The sequence below is a fragment of the Limulus polyphemus genome, unplaced genomic scaffold (genome assembly GCF_000517525.1).
Source record: "Limulus polyphemus unplaced genomic scaffold, Limulus_polyphemus-2.1.2 Scaffold1501, whole genome shotgun sequence".
Lineage (NCBI taxonomy): Eukaryota > Metazoa > Arthropoda > Merostomata > Xiphosura > Limulidae > Limulus > Limulus polyphemus.
In genome coordinates, this window is record NW_013667111.1 from 1 (window position 1) to 8,781 (window position 8,781).

At 32.8% G+C, this 8,781-nt stretch overlaps 1 pseudogene; it reads right to left on the minus strand.

The window, feature by feature from the left end:
- Window positions 1-1,451: 1,451 nt before the first annotated feature.
- The window catches only part of LOC106463850, a 207,876-nt pseudogene continuing 200,546 nt past the window's right edge, over window positions 1,452-8,781 (minus strand).

The following is an 8,781-nucleotide window of genomic DNA, read 5'->3' on the forward strand; positions in this document are numbered from 1 at the left end:
AAAAAAAAAAAAAAAAAAAAAAAAAAATTCCCCAAATATGCATTTTATAGGCCCAATGTAAGTGTTGGAATGAAGATAAACAAAACATATCATTAAAGGACAACAAAGAACCTTTTGGTCCACCTGGGCTGCCCAATCAACTGAATGCCATAGTTTAAGACTATACTTATGCTTCTTAATGCTTTGAGTATTCATGCATTAGTACAGGCTGCTCAAGTGTTACTTATTGAAACATAATATTATTTAATGACGGACACAATTATTTCATATTCAGGATGACGTACCTTGTAATAGTGGGAAAGAAGTTCATTGTTTTGTAATATCTTAGAACTACATTGCACTCTATATAATTATCATATTCCTTCATAACTTGTTTATAATTGTAACTACAGTTATATTATTTTTGAGGTGTTCATATATTTTTGTGAACAAGCACTATATGGGTTTACCCCTACATATGTTGGTGAAGGTCAAAGTGCACATGTCATGACCTTTTATAGAGGTCCATTCAACACAACATTATGTATTTAATTTAAAGTTGTCAACTATTCCTTTTACCCTACCTTGCAGATTTAGTGACAGATAATGATAGAGGAGAGTAAATACAAGATATAATTATACAGGAATACTGAAAATGTAGTAGATACGCATGTCAGAGGTTCTAAAGGTTATGCAAGTGTTTGTAACACGTCTGATTTTATGTGCACAACAGACTTGTACATTTTACTAAAAGCTTGGCACATGTGTTTAAGTTTCGCCATTACTTTAACTCTTGGCAACATTGTCATTGTAGGATGATTCAAGCAAACTTAATCAGAAGGCCTCTAGTATAGACTAAAAAAAGGGATTTATAATAACAAAGATCTCTTGATGAAAGCCTACAATACTCTAGTATAAAATAGAAAAGAAGGGATTTATAATACCTATTGTAGGCCTTCATCAAGAGATCTTTGTTATTATAAATCCCTTCTTTTCTATTTTATACTAGAGTTCATCAAGAGATCTTTGTTATTATAAATCTCTTCTTTTCTATTTTATACTAGAGTATTGTAGGCCTTCATCGAGAGATCTTTGTTATTATAAATCCCCTATGTTTTTTTAATAATTTTTTGTCATTATTTTAATAAAGTATGAGCTAAGCAACACTTATAGAAACAGATAAATACACATTCTTAAAGCAAGAAGTGTCTGAACTTTCTGTAAATGTTTATTAAAGATGAAGTATAATAAAATATTAATAGTCAACACACTTAGTCTTATATTCACTTATTAATAAAATACCTTTTGAAATGTTAACTATTTAGCAATGCACTATTCTGTAAGATTCATACTAGCTGACTGAATTCAAGGAATATTTTATTACTACTATCAGCTTGTAGATTTACAAATTTTAAAAACAAGACAATCTGGTATATCTTATAAAATACATTTATGAAATATCTTAACAGCACCTGTGATAACTGAGCATTTAACATTGGATTTTGTTGTTGTAGTGACATCGCAGAACTTTGTAAAGGATGTTGAGCCCATTGTGGTTGGCTAGCTCCTGGCTGTGGAGACATTGCTTGGAGATGAGGGGATCTAGGACTTCCTGAGGCCTGAACTGGAGAAGGAGAAGGTACTGATCCACTGGGAGGGTATGTTGGCATTGGGTGTGGTGAAAGTCGTTGCTGGTATGAGTTAGCAGGAGGTGTTGAACTGGGATATGGTGGTTGAGATATGGGAGAATATGGACCCTGTTGATTACCACGCTGACCAGGTGAGAGTTGAGACTGTACTGACTGGCCAACATGACCTGAGATTTGCCCCATCAGGTCGGCAGTGTAACGAGGTGACAGCTGCTCAGGGATACTGGTTGAACGCTATATTAAAAATTCGTAAAGTGTGTGTCATAATGTCATTTTTTTATATTAAAAGGACAGTGACAATACTCATTAAAACTCTTACCAATATTCTCTTTTTGTTAACTTTTATTATAAAAATATCTCATCACATTGTAACCTTCACTTTTGACTAAAATAATTTAGTAAAAAAATTTTGCCCACATGTTTATTTAACTGTATTTGTTATTCATGATAGCTCTGAAAATATAATCATAAGCAACAAAAATGCATACATTAATGTTTGAGAAAGTATATGTTATTTACAGTTGGACATTTAACTCGAATAACTATGAGCATTAACTACATCAATAAGAGTCTGGTAAAATTATTAATTAATCAAAATTAGGGTTTCCAATTATTCCAACTATACAAGTAATCAAAATTAGTACTTCTGATTATTAATATTTCCAATTATCCAAGTCATAAATATTGCCATTATGATTTCTCATGATTATTTTTACCCCCCAGTGGCACAGTGGTGTGTGTGTGTGTGTGTGTGGACTTACAATGCTAGAGACCAGATTTTGATAGCCATAGTGGGCAGAACACAGATAGCCCATTATATAGCTTTGTGCTCAACTACAAACAAACAAACAATAATCATTATCATTTCGGATTAATTAAATTTTGTTCACCTTAATCGATTAGTGTCATGACTCATGGAACAATCAACTAATCAAAATTAACGTTTCCATTTATTAATATATTCAATTAGTGGGCATGATTCTAAACATGCTTGCTCTTTCAACTGTGAGGGCATTTTATAATTGTTTCTTTATTTTTAAGTTATGGCAGCACTACTAAAGCTATCTTTCATGATCTTAATTTTAAACTGCTGACTATTAGAAAAGGCAACTAAATGACTGGAAGTATCCACCACCAACTCTGGAGCTACTATTTACTATAAGGTTGGTGGTGGATGCTGTTGGCTAGTTGCCTTCCCTCTGGAAAGTAATTCAAAGTTATAAATAGTAGCAGATAGCATTATTAGTTTTGAATTAACTCAAAAATACTTGTTCAAGTTCATATTCATACCAACTGAACTCACGACACAATAGCTAGTATTACATATAAATGTGAAGGTGTGGTCTGGTGGCTGTTGTATAACTAACCACAGTGATGCCTTTTGTTCATATTTATCTTGTTTGGACTAAACAATAGTGTGGCTTTAACTTAATATATTGCTTACTTATGACAAGCGACAAATGTAGTCAACATTTCTTAGGACAAGACTGTTTTAATAAAAAAGTTAAGCAAGTTAATATTCAGTATCCTTTACTTTCACAAAAAAAGAAAGAAAAAATATATAACACCATTAAGTCATTAACTTATTTACACAATCAGGATTGTTTGATTACAAGTCACCCTAACTAGTCAGAAAGCACTGAAAATAGAAAAACAAAAGTCTGATCGTGCTGCCTCTTAAACAATGCCTACCTAGTACAGTAAGTTTTAAGTTGTTTGATTTTTTTATTTCTCACCACATGTGCTTACACAGTTTCTTCCAGCTTGTACTTTAAAATGTTTGTTGTTATGCACAAAGCTACAAAATGGGTTGTCTGTGCTGTGCCCACCATGGATATCAAAACCTTGTTTATAACACTGTAAGCAAGCAGACTGGCCACTGTCAAGTGTAAACATATTTATCATTTCAACATGTTTTCCATAAACTTCAGTTTATGTCAACAACTTTACGTTTAAAAGCTACTGAAGAAATTTGAAAAATATTTGGAAACACTGGTAATTAAAGATTTTTTTTTGTGTTACCTTGATTTTAATATTTCTTATGAAACTAAATTCCACATTATGAATCATTTTAATCTCTGCAAAGTGATCATCTATTATCATCACAAGCTTTCTCGCAAATAGTAAACACCGTAATGTTTTTGTTTTCCTAGGACAGGAGTGAATTTGTTTACATTTAATTATATATTATTTTTCACACACTTTAACACAATTATTTACTAGTTTCATCGTATGAAATCTAACGACAATTATTTTTAAAGAAGGATTAGCTTATTTAGTTTTAATAGAATAGTCTTGTGAAAATTTGTAGAGAAAAATCTTTGGAATGGTATTAATCATATTTTCAGCTTGTTCCAGGTTTTCTACTATGCTGCCTATCAACTATAATACAATTCAGAAATTTAATATAACTCTAAAACAACAAATGTTTAAGAACAGCAAAAAAAATAAAAAATTGCTTACTAAAACAGAGGAAGAATACACTGCCACATATGCAGAGCATAGAATAACAAAGTAATCCTACATCAATCAAACATACACCAAAACAAGCACATATATAGAAAAAAAAACTTGGAATTAAAAATGGAAAATATATGTTATTATTAGGAATAGTATTATGTCAGAAATAAATATAAAACTGAATAAAATTAACACCCCCATATATAAATATATATATACACACACACACACGTACATGCATAGAGAGAGAGAAAGGAACTTAGCTGTCAGTGGATAAACTTTATTGTTTCCTATGATGAAATGGCAGATTGACTGCAACTACTAAATTTAAACAATGTCAAATGCATCTCAAAATTATCTCAAATGGCTGTTTCAAAGAATATTGACTAAAAATCCCAATAAAAAATAAATACTTTTCAATTGACCATGTGCTCTTCTTCTAAAGAACTTAGAAAAATGATATTACATGAAACATGTAGTATAAATAGATGTTTCTAAGCATTATTTTTTAATGAAACTAATAAGGCCACTTGTCAGATACCCATCTCGAGCATTTATGTGTAAAGTATTTGTTTTTTATAAGCACCAAATAACTTTTACCAATAATTTATCCTTTTTTTTAGAAGATGAAATGAAGATTGGCACTCATTTAGAATCAATTTAATGAATAATCTGGTCCATCTTTAAAAAAAATGATGTTACTCATTAAATAAGTTAAATCTGTTCTATATAAGAACTGATTTAATTTCTGTTCTTGCCTCATGTGTAGTTTAAATGTTATTTTGTGCATTTTTTTTTTCTCTTATATATAACTGGTTTACTTTAAAATACAGTTGTTTCTAACCTGGAGTGTTACATTAGGAGCCACTGTGTTGTTTAATAAGTCATTCATATTTTTTGGGAAAGGTGGAGTCAGAAGAAAGAGTAAGTTGGTCATTAAGAGATTGTTGAGTTTGTAAAGTAAGTTGCTGCTGTTGTTGCTGGGCTAATAACCTCTTCTGTTGTTGTAGAAGGTATTTTTGACGCCTTTCATACAATCGGCTCCTCACCTATGATAAAAATAAAAGGAAAGATACAATGCACAAAAAAAAGCCAGCACATATTCCAAAATAATACTACTTTTGATTAAACAAACTACTCTAAATATTTCTTAGAATTATAATTATCAAAGATAACTCCATACCTTGTTTTAAAATTAAGGCTAGGAACTTTACCTGTGGTGTAAGATTGACTGGAATATTCCCAGCCCTTGGATACTGAGGCAAGCCTGCTCGCTGAACACTACCTACCCCCAACACTTGCTGACCATTGGTGACTATCCCTGAATTGGGTAACCTGGGTCTTTGACTAACCACTACGACACTACTGTAAGTTGGGGGCTGAGAAGAGGACTGCAAGCCAGGAGATGATACAAAAGTTGTCATAGCATTAGGAGAAGCAGCAGTAATTGGTTGAGGATACAATGTTAGGTTATTGGTTACTTGAGAACCTGATGACGTTGGAGTAGCTCCACTGCCAGGTGCTTCGTAACTCATTAATTGCCGCTGAATGGCATTGATCGCCATTTTTGCCTGAAGGTCTTGAGTGGACATTGCTGGTTGAACAGCAGTAGTACTAGATACAGTTGTCTGATTAAAAACTTCATCAAGCAACTTTACAACCACCGAATCATCAACTGAAGGAGATTCCATTTCCTGCTGCAAACTCCACACCTGGACAAAAAAAAATATCTAAAAGTAAACTCAATAAACATGTCTAAAAATATATTATAATTTTCTAGAAGTAGATATGAAACTTGAAGATGTATTTGCATTTCTTCATTTTATGTTCAGATCAACAACAATGAATATATATAATCTAAAATTATTTTCACAAATGCATTAAGCAGAACTATTTACATACCAGGAATGATTTAATCAATGCCAAAGATTCAATTTTTTTGCAATAAATCTGAAATATAATTAAAGATCTGGCTGACTCAATATGTTTGCTTACAAATGAAAATATCTCTACAAAATATTTTTCCATATTGTCAAATCCATTCTTGTAATAAACAATAACTAGATCATGATAAAACATTAAAAGCAAATAAAGCCAAAGCCACGTACTGTTATTGGATTCTCACTAGCAAATTGTACCCAATAGTATCTATATTTAATTCTTTCATGACCAGGCATTTTTCATTCTTAGGAACCTTGAACAAATTGGAAATTTGTCCAAATGTCATAAGTATAATATCAAGACACACGGTAGCATGTGGTACAGCCAAAACAAACTGCAGGACACACTGTCTGTTATTAACAGGAGTGATAGTTTAGCAATTTTCCACTTTCTGTAGCTTGAACTGTTGTAATCCAAACTAACACATATTTTCAGTGGATATGCTCTACTGGATCCTTACTTCAAATACCAAATTTCAAGGCAATCCATTAAGAAATACACAAGATATAAAATCTCCAATTTGATTGAATTTCTTCCCCTTTTTTTCTTCTTCATACCAAAAGTAAGGAAACTTTTATTTGATAGAAAAACATACTTAACTTTCATGGATTTTTCAAACTTGGTATACTGATAGAACTTTTCAACATACATTTAGGTCTCAAATTTGATCTAAGTATAAGCCACATGTGCAAAGTTATTTAACAAAAACTGCTCAATTTTGATCAAACGTTTGATGCACACCTACACAAAAAGTCACGAGCTATCAGTCTGACAATTTTAGTACAGTTTTTAGTTTTCATGGCGTTACTATAAAGAAAGTTATTAACACTGTTTTACCAAGAAAAAAACCACCATCATATATTTTAAAGAATCTGGTTGGTTCTGTAAGATATAGGTCTCTTTTTAATAATAGGGTTGCATTCCAAAAGCTAATGTTGGTTACCATTGAGTGTCACATATTTTGTTTTACCCACCATTATGCTCGAGTTCAAAATTATTAGTTTATACTTAACGGTTCATACTCAGTTCCTCTAGGGGTATTTAACACTAGAACCACAGACAAATGAAAGATACTTAAGTTTTAAAAGTGAAAACCATCAAAGAAAAACAATTTCTTATGGAGCTGGAATAGTTAATTTACCAGACAATTGCCAAAGCCTTGTTAGAGTTTGTTGGTAACAGCTTCAGTTATATAGTTTAAATAAACCTAGTGTGAGAATGCTCAATTAAATATCATTAGGTAATTTTGAAGCACTAAAAAGGCATGATCATCTGAATAACTCAGTAAAATTAGTTTGTTTCCTTACCAACATTAATGCACTTAAAATTATCAATTGACAAAACCCAAAACAAAATGAGTCAGCAATAATTAGTTTACTTTATGCAGCAGTTTTTGTTTCCCATCAGTAATTTTTGAGGCATGTGAAATGATCAGAGAAGAATGTCTGAATAGTCAACTATTTTGTGAAAAGATGTACAACATTTTTTTCAGGTAATTTGAAAATCATAGTATTTTAATATATTATAGTGATCACTATTTTAAAATAATCATGTGAAAAGATCACTCTTGTATGTGCAGTATTTTTCTATTCCATTTCTGATCAGGGGTGTTGCATTTATATTGTTGGATGCCTGGTACAAGATTTATCTGAGAGACAAATTTCACTGTTATACTTTGCATGCTGGACATTTAGTTCTCTTTTTTTAAAGTCATTTGTTTTATTGCTTCTGATAAGTACTTACCTCCTCTCACATAAATAGCTATTCTCATTGAGTGCTGCCCTCTATATGCAAATTTTATTTAACTCATGCCACAACCTTCTATCTCCCCTCCATTGGAATTTACTGATTCCAATGAGTCTCTCATGCATCAACCTTCCACCAATAACAGTGAGACATACTGTCATGACATATGTGGCTCCCTCTATTCAGTTCTACCACATTATCACTGAGTTTTGGCTGCAAATGGGAGCACCAGTTTTCAGCAGGGAGGAAGGGTAGGAAGTGTGAGAGGAAGCAAGTACCTACGGGAAATACATTTTTCAGTGTGAGAATATTATAACTTCCGATACAGTACATTACCTCCACTCACATAACTAGCTAGAACCATACATTGAATAGGCGGAAAAACCAGTGTGAGGGAAATAAAGAAGCATCCGAAGAACACTCCCTAAGATAAGACAGTCAGATCCGAAGATCTGATGTGGGGGAACCGCACCATGTCTGAACCAGGTATACTCTTTGCCTATCATAGAAAGATACTGCATATATGGATGAAAAACAGAGGAGCACATCCAATCGGAAGAGAACTATGGCTGGAAGGTGATCTGAACCCTGCAATATTTATTAAAATGGAAAGGATGTGCCCCTAGATTTTGAGTGGTTTGGATGCCATGGACAGACCATGGCAAGTCAACTACATCCAAAAACCAAGCTGCTGGAAACTGACATCCATGCGGAGGAAGTATGAGGATTATACCATTGGTAAGTCAACTACAATTTAAAACCTGGCTACCAGGTACTGACATCCATGTGGGGGTAGGAAAAAAGATCATACCACAAGAAAGTCGACTACAATCCAAAACCCAGGCCACTAGGAATCAACATACATGTGGGGGTATGAAAGAGGATTATACCAGTGGCAAGTCAACTACAAACCAAAACCCAGCCATCTGGCTGGGGTGAGAAAGAGGATCATGAACAGGGCACATGTGAATATGATAAACTGATCAATCGATCCGGGAACCAAAAT